We start from the raw sequence: 23,759 nt of genomic DNA on the forward strand, positions 1-23,759 counted from the left end.
CTTAATAAAGAAAATATTGAATTTTCTGGAATCATACTCTATCGCTTTTACAAGGAAAACGGCTTCTTTCTCAAATAAAACTCTTATGAACTCACCAACTTAATTGTTGACACTCTTTCAAAACCACTTGTATTCTCAGGAAAGCAGTGAAACAAGAAATCAACAGCTTTGAGGATGGGACGTTAAGTCGTCAAACATCTTATTTTGTCATCATAGTGTAATTGATTTAGAACATGTAAACACATACTATGGTGTAACTTTTTCAAATATATCTATGATGGTTGTATTTACTTTGAGCACTATTATACTCGTTGTTGTGATACTATACATGAAGTCCTCCACCCCCGGACGTTTCCTCCATCCTTGGTTTGGGGGTGTGACAGGTAACCAATCTGATGATTCTTGGACTCGATACCGTCCAAGTACTGAGTATGGAATCAGAAAGTTCGAAGCGTTCAAAAGGGCAGTGCAGGCCAGGAAAGCTCAACAAGTTCAGCAACAACAATAAAAAGAGAAGGACATTCAAACAGTTGCAAAGTATTGGGCAGACTCCTTCAACAACGCGAAAACTGTTCACGAAATCTTGAAGATTCAGCAATGGATGTCTCAGATGGAAGCAACAGTTCAACAAGCCAAAGTCATGGAAGGTGGTGTTGGTCCATCAAAACCTCCTCAAAATGATGAAATCCATGATTCTAATGACGATGGAACCGCAATAGAGATAAGCTCATGCCCAATGTTTGGCCTTGATGATATTGATTTGGAAGATGTTCAACGGCCCCCTCATTCAGAAGAGTTTATGATGTTATTTGAAGATGAAGAATCGAGTGGATCCCAACACTCCACCTCGAAGCCAAAAAAAAAGAAAAAGAAAAAGATTGCAGTGTCAAGAAAGGAGTTTCTAAGTCTCCAGGCCAAGGTTGATCAAATTCTGGCCGCAGTCACAACCAAGGAACCAACTAATACCGAAGTTCCTATACCGCAGTCTTTAGCTGAAAGAGTGGAAACTCTTGAGACAAGGGAAAGGTTAATTGCTCAACGAGTTAGTCTTGCAATAGAAATGGGAATCAGGCACTTGGATAATCTCCGAACCTCAGATAATAAAGATTTCCTATCCACTGCTGATCGAATCATCAAGGAAATCTCAACACTAGAGGATGAATTCAATGCTTCTCTTATTTGAAGCAACTGGTAGATGAAACCCACAATGCATATGAATCCAACATTGCAGTTCTACCAAACAACAATTAATGGCATACAGAGATCTCTAACTGAAAATTCAAGCATTGATGAGATTTTGGTGCTCACCAAGGAGATCTATAAACTCCTGTTCAATCAAGAAATCTCCAACAACCAGCAACTTTGTGAAGCAATGAAGTATCAATTTAATAAAGCTTTTTCAAAAATTGATGGACTTAAACAATGGTTTGAGGAGCAACAATTTGTTACTTCCTCAAAAGGGGGAAGTGAGTCCCCTCCGCATTCTCATCAAGGTCATTCTGATTCCAAGACTCCTTCTATTCATCAAACTCCTCCAAGAATTCCAAATCTGCAACCATCTCCAAAACAATCAACTCCGGTGCCATCTCCAAAACAAACTCCACCGCAACAGGATCCACAACAATCTCCTCATCAGACTCCTCCACAGTTCATAAACTTGGAACCAACAATGTCCTCGGATCATTCTCAAGACTCCCCTTCCACACTTCAAAGAAAAAGAGATTGGAGAGCAGCGAAATTTGCCGAACAGATATAGCGGGCACATGGTTTCGATACAACCATGGATGAGTCCTTGATCAACTCTTGGGTAAATCCTACCCGAAGGCTTCTCGATGATGATTATAGGCCTATCTTGACCTATGTTGAACCTCCATCCGATGGGTATTAGGACATTCCAATCTTTCCAAACTCCAAGTTCTTCGTTGTGTTCGAGCCATTTGACCTCAATCTCCCAGATGATCAAAGGCTTCCTCTTGAATTTGAATGCCTAAACTTGTTTCTTGCCAATCATGGAACTGACTTTGAAAAGATTTGGTCTAATGACAGACCATCAAGTGTGAAGAATTATAAAGTGAGGAAATTCATGAAGACTGACTTTGTTCAGTATACCCTTACTAGGAGAGGAGATGATTATATCAGGACGCAGGCTGATTTTCCTTGCATGAACCCCGAAGAAGTTTTCCTGATTGCAAGGGTTTTCCAGATCAAAGCTGAAAAGCACCCGAAAATGAAGATTGCCAATGAGAAAGCTTGTGAGTTTCTTAAGGCATTGGGCTGTGATTTTGGGAAAAAAGATGTGGATATTCATCCTGTCCTTGCCAAGAAACTCAACTTTCCAGAGTTTGAGTCTGCACCAAGCATCACGGAAGGTTATCAAGAAATGTCTCTCGGTGCAACAAACTTTCCGGAGTTAGGAGTTGTGTATAAGAAAGCCAACAATGATCTCAAATACTTCATTCCAGTTACCGCAATGCATAGATTGACCAAGAAGGAACTGGAAACAACTCTGGCTTTGGTTCAAAGATCCAAGAACACAACATATGAAGTCAACTTTGAGATAACTAGAAGAATCCATTGGCTAGGCGAAGTAAGGAAATTCTAGTGGATCCTTATCAAATTACTGAAGCTCAACAAGTAAAGAATAAAGTTGAAGAGGTCACTTTGGGGGAAAATGTTGTTACATAAAGTGACCCCCTTAACTTTAAGGATCCGCAGTCGTATTTTGTGTCTACCACAGTTGGAGTTGCTACCGCAATTGATGTGTGTATACCGCAATTAATGTTTAAGAAGTTACTCTGAGAACCGTAGTGATCCGCAGTCACTACCGCAGTGAAGATTGATGAAGACTTTTGTTATCTGACTTAGCGTATTAGCATTACTTTGTCCAGTAAACCTTGCATGGTCACTTAAGTCAGTAGAATATTAGGTTTTTATTTTAGATGTAACTTTATGGAACTCTATAAATAGAGTCTCATTTCTTCATGTATTTTACACATCTCTTTCACGATCTATTGAACTTTCACTGAAATACAAAGATCATTCTCTCATTTCTCTATCTTATCTAATATCCGAGATCCTCTTCATCTTAAACTGATCACACTTACTAACTTGTGTTTGAATGCAAACCTTGTTAAGAATCAGTTTGATGTTTACTTGACATAACTTGTTGTCATTTACATTTCCGCAACTAACTATATAACATTTCTAACATATTATTGTTGAGCTAACTTGATCCTTTGAGATTAACTTATTTCGCAACTATTATCTTGTACTAACGTCTGTACAAGTGTTTCTCAAAAGTTTTTCTCTCAACACAAACTAGGGTTAGGGTTTCAAGAGAGGAGGTTGGAGAGGTGGAGTGGGTATGGGGAAGATAAGGATCTTAGATAGGGATCAAACCATGGAAATAGGGTTTGGGCACTGATTGCGTACGCCCAACATACTCCTGGTATGCCCAACGTACTAGGTATGCCTTCGTACGCCCAATGTACATGACTAACCCAAAAACCATCATAACTTCAAACGGCCGTAACTTCTTCGTTCCAACTCCGTTTTAAACATTCTTTTTATCCATGGAAAGGTGTTAAAGAGCTCTACAATATTATCTAAATATATTGGGCTATAAACTTTTTGAACAAAAATCCATATTTCATTCAAGAACCCAGCCTATGACTTTTTCCGTTTTACCCTTTGGCCCAAAACATAATTCAAGGGTTAGATCTCTCAACCATCATTACCTCCTTCCACAAGGTCTAATATTTACCTCCTTAAGGCCCAAAGCTTTTACACAATCGAATTCTGACCCACAACCCTAAAATAAGAAATGACAGGAAATAGGATGTTACAATTTTCCCCCACTTGAATTAGATTTTGTCCTCAAAATCAGCTTTCGCTTCCACTTCATGATGTAATTCCTCACATCAAGAAAACTAATCGAAAAACTGCAGATTTGATTGGCTCAAAACCTCCTCTGCCAAACGTCGTCATGCTAATTCTGCACATAATTGCACCATCGTGACGACAACCAATTGGTCACATACCAAACTAGGCCATGCTCCTACTTGGCTTCGACAACCATGCTTAGCTATCTACTGATAACACTCAGGCTTAACCTTAATCCACTAATTGACAATGACACTCGGGCCTACCCCCGATTCACTAACCAACAATGAAACTCGGGCCAACACAAATTAACTGATCCTACCAGGTCTTCAGGTCGTGACTCAGACATTCGAGCCCCAATCAAACAAGAACAGACAAGGAAGCCCTCATCATATCCCTCAACCTGGTCTCCTAACACCTTAGAGTCTATAGCAAAATCATGCCCTACATATGATGCCACAACTAAAACTATTACGGCTTGATGGGAAATCCAATAGCTGACGATGATCTTGACGCGAAACTGAAAGATTCAGCAGCTGCGCGATAGTCTTAAACTTGGAGAAATCTGATTGAGAACCGAACCTTGGCATAAGGTCTTCCTGCTACGAGGTTCCACTCTCCCCCACTTGAAATATACTGGAATATGACAACTTTGCAGTCCTTTGGTTCCCTACCACTTGATCCCAACCAATGATATCTACATACATAGGATAATCTAAACCCACACAACATTCACAAATTCCATCACACATATAATTGAGGACAAGATAATTAATCCATTCATAATAATAATTCAATTAAAACAGAGCGAACAAGGCAATTTCATTCAATTGATCATCCTAGGTTACAACCGAACTTCCAAACATAAACATGAATTATAGATAAATACCAATACCGTAGCAATTGTTAAATAGAAGAACTGCTAACTCAAATCTCGGTCTGCGGGACTCCGACCGTCCTAAGACGACCATCAGGTAACTGTCAAGTTAGGGGTGAGGGATCCAACACCTCACCGAAAACGAGAAAAGGACAATGAATTCTGATGTGGCCTTCTTGACCACAATGGAAACAAACCCGCGTACTTCTTCTGCAATTTCTACCAAAATGGTCCTCCTAGCTACAGCGGGGACATACAAAAGAACTGCACCTCCCTTCAGCTGATCCCGAACTCGGCCGACGGACTTGAACCACTTTGATGTAGGCTGGGACTGAATCGGAGCCTGGCACTGCTCCTTTGCCTGGGTTTCTATCTCAATATCTCGCCTGCTCGAGGCATCCTGAAACTCAGTGAGGGTACTGTATCGTTGGGTAGACACAAACTGTCGAATATTCGTCTTGAGTATACTCAAGTAACAAGTCATCTGAGCCTGCTCATAGGCAGCAAACTACTGGCAGAAAAGACCTCTTTATAAACATCTTGGTGATCTCTGTCACTGTATCAATAGTCTGCCTCAAATCTAAATACTCCTAAGCCAACTTCTCCCTCTCCACCAAGGGAACATACCTCACATGGAACATCTTCGAGAACTTCTCCCAGGTAACAGCAGCTCTCTGCTCATAAGTGTAAGCACTAGTCACCAATCTCCACCAATCCTTTGCCCCCAACCTGAGAAGGTTCAGGTGCACTTGGCATTTTGTTCAGCAGGGCAAGAGCATGTGAAGAAATAACCCTCCACATCAGAAATCCATCTCATCACTACAATCGGGTCCCCGACCCCATCAAACTATGGGGGCTTCGTATTATCGAAGTCCCGGTACTGGAAAGATCTCTACCGTCGAATCCTTGCCGTAGAAACCACCGCGGTGGTTGTAGCAACAACAACATCCAAAAGAACAGCATATCGATCTTCAAAAAGCTCAATCATGGCAGCCTTGATAGACCCAAACATCTCCGACATAGAGCTCCGAACAGCAGCAGCCTGATCAGTGGTGATGATCGCCTGAATCTGATCATCAGTCAACCCTGGCCTATCCTGGCCACTCGCTCTAGAACTAGAACTAGATCCTCTCATAATCACCATAGTAAAAATAAACCATAATATTGATGGGTTTTTGAGCATAACAAACAATCCTATATGTGCATGCATTCCTAATATTCCCGGTCTATGTTTTCTCTAATTGAACATATAAGTATTGAACATCAAAAGGAAAAAACCTAGGAACACTATATTATAATTGAAAATTTTCATCTAGGGTTAGTAAACATACCTTTGATTGTTATATAGTAATAACAATCCAAATCCTTAGAGTTGTTGAAGCTTCGAGAGCAAGCACCACAAATGTCGTGCCTCTAATGGTTCACACCCAAACTAAGCAAGAGGATAAGAGAGGAGAGAGGAGGAGAAGACTTGGGAATTTTGGCTATCCTTCTTAGGGTTGGAGTGGCTGAAATCATGAGCGGTTACAGCTCCTTATATAGCTGAGGTAGCTTAGAGCCAAAGCTAGAGTTTGTTGGAGGAAACCCTAATCCATTAGCTTAAGGCCTAAGCAACTCATAGACTCCATCCAAGAGGCCCTTGGACGAAACTTCTAGGGTATTCCTAGAAGATTTCGTCCAACCCATCTAGGAGGTCCAAGAGCCCAATTCCTCAACTATCAATAAATTGCAAAACAGCCCCTGTACTTTTAACTAATTCATTTAATCCCAAAATTAATTCAAAATTAATTTCTGATTAAATATTAATTAAATAATATGATTTATAATTAATATATTATTTTCATAATACATTAATAAATAATTTATTTCAATTAATTAATCAAATAATAAATTCAACCTCTCTCCAAAAGTCATCCTGTCCAGTTGCTAGTTTTGAGGGCAACCCAAAAGGACTGTGCTACTATCAATTGAAATATATACCAATTATAGTTATGGGCTTAGACACATAATCCAACAAATATATCATAATTCCACGTTACACATTGCTATAATCACAAGAATAGACTCGATTCCTCGGGGTTTGTGACTTCCTTGCTACGCGTACGGGTCCTGTGCTTTCAGTAGTACGGCCCCATACTACCTTCCACACCTACCTGTTTTTGTTTCAAGGATCACCACAACCACCCAATACAAATACCACAACTAGGATGCACACACATACTATCCTCACTCTCTCGATAGTGGCTAAACACTCATCATTTGGACGGCTACTCACGCATATACTCATCCATGAAACTTACACCAACCCTGCAACACTCGTGTATGCTAATCATACATAACACTAGATCTTATAGATAGTTGAATACTTGATTCTACCCTAAGCCCACAACCAAACAAAGAACAAAAAATAAGACAAAACAAAAAATTCTCAGGATATAAAATCTTTGCTATGTATGACTATGATGCATACACTAAGAAACTACAGTAGTGATGTCAATTTCATACAAGAGGCACTCCTAGGCTATCAGGCATCATACATCAGACAATTCTATCATGCAATTCCTGAAGATCCCTATCCTATCACTCACATGTTGTTCTATCATAAACATCATATCAACAAAATCAAGAACTCAGTGCATATAACAAGTATAAGTATTTTGGGAACCACTCTTATGTTCAGGCTCTGGCAGACTGTACACACCTCATCTTCCTGTAAAACCAAAATTAGATCAAGGTCCACGTTCCGGATCCCAAGCCAGCAATCAAACAAGAAAATGACAAGAAACTGAGCTCATATCCTTAATCCAACCCTTTTATTATAAATTATTTATCAAAAACCTTTTTTCAAAAATTCTCGGATCCTAGTTTGAGACTGGATTCACACAAGTGTTCCTCCAATTCGCTCAAACCAGGGCTCTGATACCAACTTGTAACGTCCCATTTTCAAAACCAAAAATTTTCATTTTTTTAAGTAAATCTTCCCAATTATAAATCCGTTATGGGGAAAACCGTTTATTCCAAATATTTTTATAAAAATAAGAGTAATATTAAAGCGCGGAATCTTCATTGTTGTTGATGAATGTGTACAGTCACGCCTTCGCCTTCCTATGATGATCAATAATATCTGAAACAATAAACAACTGGGTAAACACAAGGCTTAGTGAGTTTCCCCCAAAATAATACAAGCATGCATAACGGCTGCTCTTCAAGCCTTCGACCTAACTAGAATGCCTCGCAAGCCTTCAGTATATCCGGGCCAAAATACCAGGATTTGTTGGCCTACTGCCTCAACCCAACCACTCATAATCAGCCTCCATGCCTTTGACTTACGGCCGGCCTGCATCGGGTATCTTGGCCTATAGCACAAAGTTGGACCGCCTCATCCCACCACTACTATATATCGACATATAAACAATCAAGGATCAAGTAGGCACATAATACAGGAAAACATCAATCAGACAGCTCATTACCGCCTACTAGTACTCTCACAATATACAGTCATGCTACCAGCTAACCTCCATGAAATGTGTAACCATAAGTAATCAGAGGTGAGATAGCCACCCGAATAGATGATCCTACTTTAGAGCCACAACCAAATGAGGAACATGCAAGAAAGCCTAGATCAAGAGTTCTCAGGCTATCCTACATTACCATAGACAATCCATAGGGCACTGCACCAGATGATAACCAACAAGTATAGATAACATATAGTTCTACCGATCACTATAGCAAAGCAACATACTCGATACCATGATACATATCTAACGAATCACCACATCATAGCAACATAATCGATACCGGGATACAGATCTAACAGATCAGTACAACATAGCGGCATAATCAATACCAGGATACAGATCTAACAGATTACTAAAACATAACCACATACTAAATATCAACAATCCAAGTAATGCATGACCGTATATACTCATAGATGAGATAGACACCTGAACAAGTGATCCTACTCTAGAACCACAACCAAATGAGGAACATGTAAAAGATCCTAGATCAAGAGTCTCCAGTCTATCCTACATGACTATACACAGTCCTTAAGGCTTCCCTCTACTAACAGATAACCAAAACTAGTAGGCCGGCATTGTGCCTTCGATCCACGGGTATAGTGAGGTAAAACTTACTTGAAATGAAGAAACCCGAGAACACAATGATACGCTCCGTACTACAATGCTTGCTCCTGCGGATCCACTAACATCAGAACCATATAAAATATTAATCACCAATCAAAATCCTCAAGTTTGACCTAAAGTCAAACTTGGTCAAAAAGTCAACGGTGAACGGAGTCAACAAAAGTCAAAGTCCAAGGCTGGTTGAGTACGCCTTGCGTACTTAACTTACGCCCCGCATACATGGGATTGCTTAGTACACCCAGCATACGAAAATTACGCCCAACGTACTCGAGCTAGTTGCATCCTTTCCATTAGAATGGTCCTAACAAATAAGATCTAGTCTTTAAGTCTCAAAGGGACCAAAAGTGCATTTTTTTCAACTTAATCCATTAAGTCCAAGTCTCCAACCTTTAGATTTGAATCAATATGATGTTTAGATGGATAAAGTTTCTAACTTTATCAATAACAAGGTCACAAACTTTAAAGATCTAAGCTTTATGCAATTAAAGTGACCAAAAGCTCATAACACCCAAAACTAGCTAGAGCTAACAATTTCATCATCAAGATTCAAACTTTATACCTCCAGAAGAAAGATCAAGTTGAACAAGGTGTAGATCTACAAGCTCCAATGTAACCAACGTTTCTTCAATGAGTTCCTTCTTCTCCAAGGTGCACCAAGAACACTACAAAGCACTTTAAAACACATTCTTTTTGCTCACAAGGCTCAAACTAGGGTTAGGGTTTCAAGAGAGGATGTTGGAGAGGTAGAGGCTGAGAATGGAGTACGTTTGGGGAAGTTAAAGAGCTTAAATAGGGCTCAAACTACAAAAATAGAGTTTGGGCACTGATTGTGTATGCCCAGCGTACTAGGGATGCCCTTGTAACATCCAGATTTTCAGGTACATTATTGTGTATTTTAATCTTGAGATTTATGGAGAGACTCGACGAGTTGAGGGTCCAACTCGCCGAGTCGAGTCGAGTTGCTCGCGTGGAATTAATGAGTGGAGTCGACGAGTCAGAGAACCGACTCGCCGAGTAGGTTCTGGGCAGAGAAACCCTAATTTCCCGAGGCTAGGGCCTATATAAGGGAACTTATGCCCCATTTACGCCTCACCAGTTACCCTACACCCCTGAGAGCAAACCCTAATCGCCATTAGAGCTAGAGAGTGAGTGAGGAGCTAATTTGAGTGGTTTTGTGCATCCTTTGAAGGAGATTTGGAGAGCTTGGTGTGTTTGATCAAGGAGGGGCTGTAGATCCAGAGTTCTTCAGTGGTGAGCTTCAGTGCAAAGGTAAAAAGCTCCTATCTTTACCTTTCCTTCGTGAGATCTTAGTTTAGGGAGATTTTGAGGGTTTTCTCCTATCCATTATTGGCAATGAGTTATTTGAGCATATCATGAGGTTGAAACCTCAGATCTGGACTGTAGAAGGACTTGAGAGACCAAATATCCAAGCTTTATTGAGCTAGAGTCTAGCTTTTGTGCATCTAGCCCTTGTGGGAGCATGTATTGGCATTATGAGTCTTATATGCTAGGTTTAAACGTAAAGCTTGCAACTTTACGTGATAATCGACCCTTAGGATGGTAGATCTAGTGTTTGGAGTAATGGATTTGCCTTAAATCACCTGAATGAGGAATCTGATCGAAGGGACTCGCCGAGTACATGGCTTGACTCGACGAGTCGGTGAGGGTTTGTCCCGATGGGTTGATTGTGCGATAACTCGGCGAGTTGGGGGTCAACTCGACGAGTTGAGCTGGACTTTCTTGAGACTTCTGAGGAAACGAGGGGACTCGACGAGTCACAAGAGTGCACTCGACGAGTCGGGTCAAACATGGACTGTTGACTTGAGTTTGACTTCTGTTGACTTTGGGGTTTTGGTCAACATGAGTAATAGAGGCCATGGAGGGGTAAAATGGTCTTTTATCCACTTCAAAGAGTTAGAGAGAGAAAGAATAGCCTTCAGTTATTTGAGTCGTGAAGAGAGTATTAATTAGATATATTCATCCTTTGTGGTAGGCGGAGGTTAGTTCGAGATTCGAGCGCGAGGTTATTTGCTCACATGCTTGCGAGGTGAGTCTTCTCACTATACTTTACCTAGAGTGGTATCTATGTGTGACCAGAGGGTCTTATGTGTTTGTTTGAGCACTGTGATATTACTGCATTATGTCTGTGTGATTTATGCTATGTGTTATTCAGAGTTTACAGAGTTAGGACCGGAGGGTCCATCAGAGTTGTGGGACTGGAGGGTCCCACTGAGACACATTGACCGGAGGGTCATACAGAGTTATATCCTTGAGTGGCTAAAGAGTTGTATGTGGTATTTTGGGGAACTCACTAAGCTTCGTGCTTACCGTGTTATGTTATATGTGTTTCAGGTACTTTTCATGATATTGGGAAGGCGCCGGCTCGATTGTACACACGAGAGAAAGAGTTACGTTTGGAGGATCCTGGATTTGTGATAAACAATCATAAAAATAAAAATGTATTAATAAATTGTTACTTGTGGTTTTGAGGAAAAACGTCATGTGTTTTATTGTGTTTGAAACGAAAAATTTGTTTGAAAATTTACGGTGTTACAGCCCTAGTATGCCCAACGTAGACGGCTAACACAAAAATCATCATAAATTCAAACGGTCGTTACTTCTTCGTTCCAACTCCGTTTTTAACGTTCTTTATATCCACGGAAAAGTGTTGAAGAGCTCTACAATATTATCTAAATATCTTGGGCTAAAAACTTCTCAGACAAAAATCCATATTTCATGCATGAACCCGACCTAAGACTTTTCCCTTTTTACCCTTCGGCCCAAAACACAATTCAAGGTTTAGATCTCTCAACCATCATTACCTCCTTCCACAAGGTCTAATATTTACCTCCTTAAGGCCCAAAGATTTTAGACAATCGACTTCCAGCCCACGACCCTAAAATAAGAAATGATGGGAAACGGGATGTTACATACGCCCAACGTACTAGACCCGCACATGTACGCCCAACGTACTAAACTTTGGCCTGAAATTACAAAAAATGCCACTATGGGCCGTTTTGCAAGATTTCTCATACACAATGGCTAAAAATCATAATCCTTCATACTTAAGGGTTAATTTTGGAAATACCTCATCGTCGAGATGTTACTATATATATATATATATATATATATATATATATATATATATATATATATATATATATATATATATATATATATATAAGGAACGATTCACTTGAGATTAAAAAATATAGAGATCTTGAGATTCAACCTTAGCCACATATTTCTCATTTGACGCTCTAACGCTCCAGCGTACTGACAGTAGCGAGGTATGCCTAATCATAAATGATTATATGGCAAAGAGGTCTGATCATATATGATTATACATGTTTATACGTATATGCCTAATCATAAATGATTATACATATATATATTTGTTCACAAATTGAGTAATCATATATGATTATGACAGTTGGTGGCAGAATAGGTGGTGGTGGCAGAGGTGGCGGTGGTATAAGTGCAACGGAGATGGCAAAGATGGGGTCGGCTGGTGTCAAAGGTGGTGGTGGTAGCGCTTGTGGTGGTGGGGATGGTGGCGGAGGAGACAGGAGCAGACGGCGCTATATAATCATTTCTAAACCATGGTATATATAGATCTATTTGTTAATTAACTGTCATAACTATTAATGGTTAAATGATAACTAACTTTCGGTTCCAAAAAAAACTGATAACTAACTTTAACTTCCATAAAAAACTAACATCTGTTAAGTAACTAATAACTAATAAATGCCACAGAGATTACAATTCTAGATTAATATTCCAACAGAACCGAGCTGCTTATAACCATGCATTACTCGTTGTCAAAAAGTGTTCCAACCAACTTTTGCGTGATTGCCCAAAACTGCTATTCCACTTATATATACTTCTTATATATCACACTAGCTACAACATGATAATTATTAAATATATTCAAAATGTGCTTGCATTTATAGGAATTTTCCAGTGACCCCTATGCACTAATCACTTTGAGAATTTCTTCAACAGAAGCACTTGGTAGATACTTAATTAACTTCGCTGCAACTCAAGATTTGGACATTTCTAAAAAATTTCCTACCAAACAACACACCAATATCCCTCTCCTTTTTTGCTTCACAAATGTTCAAGAATTAGATAGCTAGCAACCTGTCCCTTTTGTTTCACAATTCTTACATAACCATCATAAAGGAAACTTACAACACATTACTTACAAGTTTGTGGGTAATACACAATGAGCAGAAGATATTTTCTGCTTTAGGCAACTCAATATGTGGACTTCCCTTGATCCACCCATCTTCGAACATATCATTATCATGGGATGTTACAATTAATTGAACCCACAAGATTCCTTTGTTTTTCTCTACCAAATGGTATTTAAGACATTTAACATATAATCAAACACTAGAACAAGAATTAACATAAACAATGATTTTGAAAATCTTTTGTTGTTCTCAACTAATAGCAGAACCTGATCGTTGTGGAAGTGCATGTCCATTCCCATTCGGAGGTAGCTTCAATAAAGCTCGTGGTTCTTGTAAAACTCCCAAATGTCGTTCCCTTGTCCGAAACAATTGTTTTCTCAAAACCTCGTGTAATTGACCAAACAGCTCTTTCTTCAACGATTCAAAAGCCAAATCCAACCTTTCCAACTGTTGCATTGCATTCTTATTGTACATAAACAATCCATAATACAACTCAAAACTATCACTCGATGTATTCTGAACTAAATCCAACAAACTTTCATACCCTTTTGTGTTAATCGGAGTACTATCCAAATCTAGCTTTTCCAAGATCCTCCCTATTGTATGAGTTATGAATTGAGACTCAGCTGCATGTTGATCATGGTCAACACATGTCATTTCCTTCATTAAACACCCTTCTTTTACAAATGCATCAAGAAACTTCTCACAACGCAAAACTCTAGATTCATCATGGCCAATTCTGACTTTGTCATACATAAATGGAAGACCTTTCCAGCTATCTTTACCACTTTCAGGCCCAAACATCGGATGTGTACATAGAATATCGAAATCTAATGGTAATATTTGCATGAGCAAATCTTTAGCAAACTCTTTAACAGATAAAACATCAACAAATAATGTGCTGCGTTTCAACCTTTGTAATGGTAATGAGCGGAGTACTTTTTCAGTTGAGAGGACTGATGTGCAGAGAATGATTACATCCGGGTGTTCTTCACAGAGGTCATCGGCGTTAAAGTAGAATGAAACGCCAAGCTCAGCAGCAATGGCGGAGTAATCTGAGCGGGAGTGTGCAAGGATGGTGTGGCCTTGACGGACTAGGGTTTTCGCAAGGAACTGCCCGAAGTTGCCGAACCCTACAATGCCAATTTTCAGAGTTTTGTATTTGGTGATACGTTCGAAGATTTTGGATTTGTAGTCCAAGGGTTGAGCGGCTTCTATGGCGGAGATTCCGAAATTATGCGGGAGGTGTAGGATTTTTGTGCTCTGGTGATGAGGTGGCAACGGCGGTGGAAGAGGATGTGAAAGACGGTGGCGGTTGTAGCGGCGGAGATGGATATTGTGGTGGTCGGAGAATCTAGTTATCGTCGGAAAAATGGAATGCATTTTCCGATAAAGCTACTACTGTAGGCGTGTAGTTGAGCAAGAGGGATTTGACTTCGCCGGCAACGGTTGGTGTACTGGTTTATTTTGAAACAAAGTGGGAGTGGAAGCTTGTAATATTTAAGGGAAACAATTTGGCGGGAATATCCTACAAGGGTAATAAGGTAATTGAACAGATTGCACTATATTTTGTTGAGTAAAAACGTGAACCTCAAATATTGTTTGGCTACGTAGGATCCAACATGTTTAATTTGCTAATTTTTATTAAAATAGTTTTGCTATTAAAATGATGTTGTGAAAACATTTCTTACTTAAAACGCATGATTTATATATTCGATAAATAAATTTATGTCTATTATTTATTATTTTAAAATAGAAAACGCAGTTATTTTCATTCTAGAACCTAGTCGAATCTAGAAGACAATGTTTTAAAAAGCATCAAAATTAAGCACTTTTATATTTAAGTTGTGAAGCATGACATAAATATTTGCAATAGATTACATTTTGCAAGGGTTGGTCAGCAAGTGACCAAAATCAGAGTCTTTATTTGGCGAAATAACCGATTAGTTGTTAGTCCATAATATTTGACAAAAACTAGTTTGAGATATATAAAATAATATATAAATGCACGTAAAAGATTGTATTTTTTATATAATTAATAAATGATATATTTTAAAGAATTTAAAAACAAAATTTAATAACAATTTAAGAAACCAAAAAAATAAACCAGTTGTGTGTAAACATACCATTTATCGTATATATATATATATATATATATATATATATATATATATATATATATATATATATATATATATATATATATATATATATATATATAACATCTCAAAAACCATTATAAAATTCAGAAGTAATCAAACATTGTTTTCAAGACAAAATCATAGAAGTCAAAGTATCAAAATCATCTCTCGAAACATAAATCAGCAGGAGAATGTGTACGAACACGCCTTCGTCTTGCCCCGATCATCTAAAGTACCTGAAAACATTGGAATTCAGAACCGTAAGCCAAAGCTTAGTGAATTCCCCGCAAAATATCCCACACAACAATACACATACAATGCATACACACCATGCCTACAACACAGGGTTGGCCGCCTCCTGAGCCTATGGCAGAAAGTTGGACCGCTCCCGGGCCTACAACATATAGTTGGATCTCTCCCTGGTTTGTTGGCTTACAACACAAAGCAGTATCATCTCAACTCAACCATATTATGTCGACATATGCAAACAAATAAACAATAACTAGAAAAGACATTAATCATACAGATCTACCAATCTAACAGATCACTACAACATACCAACATCCTATACACAAGGATACATACTACAGTACAAAGCATGACTATCAAAATCGCGATCCTCATCGTAGGACCGTACAATCCTACAATCATAAGTATGAAAAACGAGGCTCGGATCGTAAATAAATCGTATTTGTGGTAGAATCACAGGTATGATCGTAGGACCGGGATCCCACATTACCTTCTCTTTTTTTTTTTTTTTTTGAAATTGGATTTTTTTTTACTACTTTATGTCTTTTACCCTTTACTAATTTACTATTTATCATTTTGTATTGTGACTTATGACTAATATTTTGAAGTTTTTATAACTTTTGAATGAAAAATTGAATGTTTGAAATATTTTTCATGTTTTAAAATTATAAATTAATATTATGTTTTATTTATGGGATCTTAGGATTCTAATCCCGATCTTGCAAACCCAAAAACAATCCTATATAGGATCCCAATTTTGACAACCTTGGTACAAAGTATAGCGAGAAAACTCACATCGCAGTCTAGCAGATAACAACACTGCTCACAGATCCAATAACTGGCACTATATGTCACTTATACAACCAACAGGGACCAAATCTCAAACTATAACCCAAAACCCCTAAATTCACCTAAAGTCAAACTTGGTCAAAAAGTTAATGATCAAAGTCAAAGTTAACAGCCAAGGGTCTCACAGCCAATCGACATGATGTGGCCATGCTTCTACCACGTCGTGGTGACCTCGGGACAAAACAATCACGAGGCCGCCTCTCGCCACGTCGTGAAGGCCAGTCCTCCACATCATGGGAGATGCTCTCGCCAACTTAATTCATTAAGCTCTTGATCCTTTAACCCACTCATCCATACTTTCCTAAAGGCTTTCTTACACCCTAAAGGACCATAAAATCGATGTTTTAAAGACATGCATGTACTATGCACGTCCTGAACTCAAGTTAGGGCACATATGGTGAGAAGGAGGTCAAGGCCTCATGCATGAGTTCAAAACTCCACTAAACTTCATGTTGGATTAGATGTCTAACCCCATAACTATTATTGGTATGTACTTGACCCGAGAGTAGAATGGTCCATTTGGGTTGCATATCATCAGGACAATTTGTTAGGATGGACTTTTGAGAGAAGGTGTTATATATGATTTATTAATATATATAAGATATAATATATTAATATGAAATCATATGAGTTAATTAGTATTGATCAAGAATTAATTTGGAGATTAATTTGGTGATCAAAAGAGACTAATTAAATCTATGGGGACTAATTATGTTAATTAGTTATATTTTTATGTGTTGGGCTTATGATCCATGTTGGACCAAGTTTATGTATGGATACATAAAGAGTTGGGCCACTTGAACCATGGATCATAAAACCCATGGGTATGGATTTGGGTTATACCCATGACCCTAGAAATCCCACATATAAATACATCCATTCATAGCCAAAATCGCCACTTGAAAGATACTTGAGGATTCTTGGAGTTCATGGTGGTTTTGGGTGCATGGAGATTCTCTCTCAAGTCCTACCTTTGTCCTTGATGTGTTGTGATTCCACTTGAGGCTTCCACACTATTGGGGCTAAGCTCTTAAGGCCAAATGCATCAAGACTTCCAGCCATATTAAAAGGTATGTTACACTAACTAGTATCTTGTATAGTTTACATCTTTGTATGCTAGTTATAGGCTTAATACCTTGGAAACACCATTGCATGTATAATTAGTGAAAACATAGATCCAAGGTATTTAGGGTTGCATGAACACCTTAGGTATGTTAGAATGCTCAAAACCCAACAGTGGTATCAGAGCCTAGGGCTATTTTCAATTATACTTGATGCTACTTGTTTTTTAAGGCTGAAAATCGAAGTTTTTTGCTGTCTGGACAACTGACTCGACGAGTCCAGGGAGGGACTCGACGAGTCCATGCCTAAAAACATCATAAATTCATCCAACTCGTCGAGTTGGTTCATGCACTCGACGAGTTGGACCCCCAGGCAGCATATCTTCGAGTTTTAAGGCTGGAATTGGACTAGAATGATTACCCTAAGCTGTTTTGAACTTATAAACCTGTTTTTATATGTGGTAATGATTATGGTAAACCAATTTCAAAGTTATAATCAAAGATTCAAAGTTTTATATAAGTTTATATGATTCTTGAAAATTGTTGATTATGAATGTTCATGCTTATGAGTTTTGGTAGATCATAGGAATTATGTGCAAATTGTTTGTTAGTGTCATTCTTGATCTTAGTGACATTGAATGGATTACCAAAAGTTTTTTTGTGTTACCTTGTTTTATGAGTTAATTTAGATTAATGAAAAAATTATGTGTTAGTTGTTTTCAATCCAAATTAATCTACAAGTTGTTCATAAAATGTGTTTTTGTAACTTGTACTCAAGTTATATGAAAAGTCACATTTATGAATCTTAAAACTCATAAAAGTGCAATTGGTTACAAAATGAAGAGTCATCTTTGTCATAAATAGTTTTATGAACTCCATAACTTGTCCTCAAGTTATGGATGTTCAAGAGTCTCTTCATTAAAGGTTTTAAAACTTTAATTAAACTCATAAGTTATGAAAATCCAAGAGTTTTGAAAAGTTTCAATACTTGCCCTCAAGTTTTGGAATTTGCAAAGTTACCTCCCCATGTATACTATAATTCCAAATTAAACATTAGAATTTTAAAAGTTTAAAATTCAACCTTATACTATTATAATATTAAAAGTTAATGGTTATATATATGTATAAGATAAAGTCAATCTTACCGTTAGTAGGCCTCATTCACGAAGCCGGTCTCTAAGGGGGGTATAAGGTTACTGCCTATAAAATGGCAGTTTAATGGGTGTCCACTCTCACCCACCGCTTCCTTGACTGGTGGAGGGTCGTTAGCCGAACGGGTAGGATAAATACTATAATTCTCCCTTCATTAAAAGTATAATGATAAATACTAAGTAACTAAACACTTATAAATTCCCAATCTTAGTTACTTAGGAAAATGTGAAATGGTGCTAACCCATGAAATTACACTTTGCACCTTTGTTAAGTCGTTAGTGGAACGTGTGTGGTTAACCGGCACACTAACATGGGACTGACAATGTGTGGCAAATGGTGACTTAAGTTTTATCATGGATCGGTGGAGCGCATGTGGTTAACCGGCACATCGATTAGGTGATAAAATTAAGGGTACCAAGTCAATTTGCATGGTTATTCACACCTTGTTTGTGATCCTCGGCATCCCAGTCACAAACTTGAGAGGGCACAATCGAGATTTAAACATGCCATTGAAAGTTCAATGAATCTCAAAAGATCTAGGAGTTTCAATCCAATTAAAACTTAATAATTTATTTTGTTTTTCATGGTGGAAATTGGTAAATTGTCATTTACCTACCTTCAAATATTTTCTAGCTTGGATTACGGCATCCCTCTTCCAAGTTATAAAATAGTTTGTTGGGTCCTAGCCTTAATATTTCATATTGGGTGTTATATTAAGGACTTTAAATCCACTAAACTTGAATTTCTCCCATTATAGATGTCTAGTTAAGACAACTATGGTCTTCCCAAATCTTTAGGAACAAGCTTTCCTATTGAAGATGGTATCCCACATGGCAATCAAGGTGAAAGATTAATCCCTTTGTTGTGCATTAATGGGACTGGAAATCATGCTTCACTTCCTCTACCTCCTCCAATTATTCTCCCCATCCCACAAGTTCAAATACTTGAAAAGTTCAAGGTCACTCAATCCCTATTGGCAAGCCGGGAGAGTCGGGTGTCGAAGTCTCGAGGTAGCTGGCTGTTGACTTGGTTCTTCAGTCACACCCTGATGATAGATCAAGACATGACCCTTAATGATCTTACATATTTGCTTGATGATGCTAAATCATCAATGATTTGGGGCACTGGTAAAGCAAAATTTGATTGGAAGATCAACTTCCCAAACTTCCATGGACATTGACAATGGTAACATTAGAAGTCCAGAAAAGCTTTCTCTTCCCAATGGAAAGGGATCAGCCATGGTCAAGTCATTTGGCCTAATGGTTAAGAGAAAGGATAAGTCTGAGATAGTCTCATGTACCATTTCAAAAAGAGTCCATATGTTTCTTTTGCCAAAAGAAGGGGCATTGGTTGCAAAGCTGTCAGATTTACCTGAAAGATATGGTAAAGTCAAAAGTTTGACTCTACTTCAGGTAAAGTCCATTATCTAACTCTATTAAGTATCTTTTGGAGATTCTTAATACATAATGTAATCTAATTACATTTTGATGTTTTAGAGAATCAAAGGAAGCTTAAAGAAAGAGTATGCTGATTCTGATCGCTAAGATGGTTCGATGATCAGCATTTTGATCAACTGCTTAAGAGTTACAATAGATTGCTTAGGAATAGATATCAACATAGTTTTCATATGTATTTGCATTGTAAGGATAAGATTTTTCCGCAAGTTTTAAAATAAAAGAAAGAGAAAAAAAAATTATTAATTTATTTTAAGTATCCTTACAATGGCATTCGTGACTTGTGTGTCACATTGGGCCGAGATAGCTAGTGTGGGAAGGAAGTCAGTGAGACATGTTGAGGTGTGCAATGGGTAACCCTTGGAGGTTAAACTGCTAGGTCGGGAGATGACCTGGTGCTCGGTGTTGAAAGGGATTTGGAGAAGGGAGTTGGGGTTTGACTACAGTTCAGTGGATGAGTCCCTGGTGTGATGTGATCTTTCCATTCCTTGGTATATGACCTGAATTGTTTATCATGTCTGGGACGTGTGATCGGTAGCCAGTTTTGGGCATGGACTTGTTTTATCGGTCCCCACTAGAGAATCAGAGGGGCAGTGAGCTGTAGGGGTTTGTTATTCGAGGAGCGAATAACGTGGTGACATGTGGAGATGGCGGTCTGGCTGTGTGTCAGACTACTAGAGTTCCAGATTCTTGAGAGTCAGAAGGGGTAGCATAATGGCAAATGGGTCTGTCCTTTTTCCAGGGAGGAGTTCCTGTTTGGATTCAGGTGTCCAGAAAGGAAGATAGTTGTGTGGTATGAGACCCTTTCGATGGAGCTGCTTGGTTATTTGATTAGATCTATATGTTGTGAAGGAGCGATTTCGAGGGTGAAATCTAATTCAAGTGGGGAAGAATTGTAACATCCGGATTTTCAGGGACATTATTGTGTATGTTAATCTTGAGATTTAAGGAGGGACTCGACGAGTTGAGGGACCAACTCGCCGAGTCGAGTCGGGTTTTTCCCGTGGACTTAATGAGTGGACTCGACGAGTCAGAGGAGGGACTCGCCGAGTAGGCGCTGATTAGAGAAACCCTAAATTCCGGGGTTTGGGACCTATTTAAAGGCACTTATAGCCTCATTTGCGGCCACCCTTTCCATGGAAGCAAACCCTAAAGGTCATTTGAGCTAGAAAGTGAGAGAGAAGCTATCTTGGGATTTTTGGTGCATCATTTGAGAAGAAGAGAAGGAGATCAAGCAAGGATCAAGAAGGGAAAGTTGGATCCAGTGATAGATCGTCCAGAACTTCTGAGGAAGGTAAAAGTCTGCACCTTTCTCATTATTTTGGTTAGATCTCATGTGTTTGGAGTTCTAGGGCTTTTACCACCTTTGGTTTGGGATTTTGAGTAAAATGGATTAGCTAGAAGCCTAGTCCTCAGATCTGGACCTTGTGAGGTCCCTAGAGTCCAAAGGTCCCAACTTTATTCATCAAAATGAGGGTTGTTGTGCTTAACACCTTATGAAGGTCTTGTTTTGGCATTTTGAGGCATTTATGCCATGCATGAACGTAAAGGTCGAGACTTTATGTGTCTCTGGTGTCTTAAAGGGCTAGATCTAGGGTTTGGAATGAGAGATCTGACTTTGGACGTCTGAAGGAGGAATCAGACCGAGGGGACTCGTCGAGTCCATGAGTTGACTCGACGAGTCAGTGAGGGTTTGTCCCGATGAGCTTGAGCATGCGATAGCTCGACGAGTTGGGGGTCAACTCGACGAGCTGAGCTGGACCTTCACGAGACTTTTGAGGATGTGAGTGGACTCGACGAGTTGCATGAGTGCACTCGACGAGTCGGGTCAGACATGGACTGTTGACTCGAGTTTGACTTCTGTTGACTCTGGGGTTTGGTCAACGTGAGTAATGGAGACCATGGAGGGGTAAAATGGTCTTTTACCCAATTCAAGAGTTAGAGAGAGAAGAATAGCCCTCATTTATTAGGGTCGTGTAAAGAGTATTGATTAGAGATATTCATCTTTTGTGCTAGGCGGAGGCCAGTTCGAGTTTCGGGTGCGAGGGTATTTACTTGCTGCTTGTCAGGTGAGTCTTCTCACTATACATTACCTAGAGTGGTAACTATGTGCAGACCGGAGGGTCTTATGTGTTATGTGTATGGTTGAGTTTATGTGCATTGTGATATATGTATGCTATGTGGTATATAGACCGGACCGGAGGGTCCAACGACTTACGAGGCCAGAGGGTCCTCGAATAGACCGGACCGGAGGGTCCAACGATTTAGAGTAACATGTTTCTTACTCTTGTACATTTGGGATTGGTAGGTTGTAATGTTTTGGATAAGACAAAGACTAACTAAGACCAATTGTGTGAAGTGTTAGTCTTGATACTTCTCACCAACTCTTGAATATTTGTTTTGTCAAGGAATGGTTCTTGACAAAGAGAATCTTATATGTCAAGAGGACAGTGGGAGCCTTAAGGATCTTGAAAGAATTTCAAGAACTAATCAAGAGTATTGTTAATCACTAGCCCACGAATTGAGGTTTGTAACCTATCGTGTTGATATTTTCTTGTTTCCGTGCCCATTCCGGTTAAATTTGACTTTGCATACGAGTTCTATGAGTTCTCAATTGTTTGCATAACAACTTGGAAGCAATGGTAGACCCTTGTGCTACCAGGAGGCACGAAATTAAGATTGAACAAGTTCAGTCCATATGAATTTGGATTTTCACTAACCTTGTCTTGTGATTAAGGTTATGACAGATTCACATGGATATGAACACTTACACCATTAAAAATCTGAGTGTCATAAGGTTTCTCTCCGATTCATGAAAATGATGGTGAGGAAACTCTTTCACTAAGTAGATTTTAAGTAGATAGCAATTGTGATATTTGCATTCTCAAAGTCGTTAGTGGAGCGTGTGTGGTTAACCGGCACACTAATGGACTTGTGAGAATGGCAAAAGATCTAAACATTATGATTATGACATCCCTCTTCATAATTGTTTCGACACACATGTGAGCTATCTAAGGAAAGGTGTATGTTTTTGATAAAGTCTTATCAAAGCAATCTCGTATCAGAAATCAGAAATCTAGAAGTCCAGCCGATTTCTGGGTACATGTCAAAGCTAGTGGGAGCATAAGAGTTATGCTAGTAAGATAATAATCATTATGCTAGTGGGAGCATGATTATTATGTTAAGTGTTGCAAGTTAGCAATGTTAATTATAGAAAACAAAGTTTCAAATTGCTTTGAAAAGTTGTTTTGCTATAATTAAGGGAGAGGATTTTATACCTCATTTCAATTCTACAAGCTTAGATTGAGATTTTAATCAACTTTAGTCAAGAATATATATATGAATGTTATGCTGGAATGGTTCAACATAAGGAAATTCTATATATGTTGTGTTCTCAAAATTCGTTTATGACTACGGCATCCCTCTTCATCGTTCGAATGAGAACATGGAAAATAAAAAAAAATTATAGCATAAATCGTGTCCCATATGCTTCGGGTATAGGATCGATTACCTGTGATATAATATTCATCCATTCTAAATTTTCCAAATGCCTGGGGGCATTGAGAGGGGAAAAGGTCTAGTATTGGATATGACTATTAATGATTAAGCAATTGTCGAGGACAATCTAAGGTTTACCAAATATTGGTTGCTCATGGATAGTTGGAAGTATAGAGTAAGGTCCATACTGACATATTTTGAAAAGGGGCAACTCTTGTTCAGAAGTGATAGTTAAAATGGAAATATGGAAAT

General features: G+C 38.7%; 1 pseudogene; it reads right to left on the reverse strand.

The window, feature by feature from the left end:
- Window positions 1-13,036: 13,036 nt before the first annotated feature.
- Window positions 13,037-14,558, reverse strand: LOC145135994 (arogenate dehydrogenase 2, chloroplastic pseudogene; annotated as a pseudogene).
- Between the last annotated feature and the right edge of the window lie 9,201 nt (window positions 14,559-23,759).

The sequence above is a fragment of the Lactuca virosa genome, chromosome 9 (assembly GCF_052849685.1).
Source record: "Lactuca virosa cultivar CGN04683 chromosome 9, Lactuca_virosa_CGN04683_v6, whole genome shotgun sequence".
NCBI classification, from domain to species: domain Eukaryota; kingdom Viridiplantae; phylum Streptophyta; class Magnoliopsida; order Asterales; family Asteraceae; genus Lactuca; species Lactuca virosa.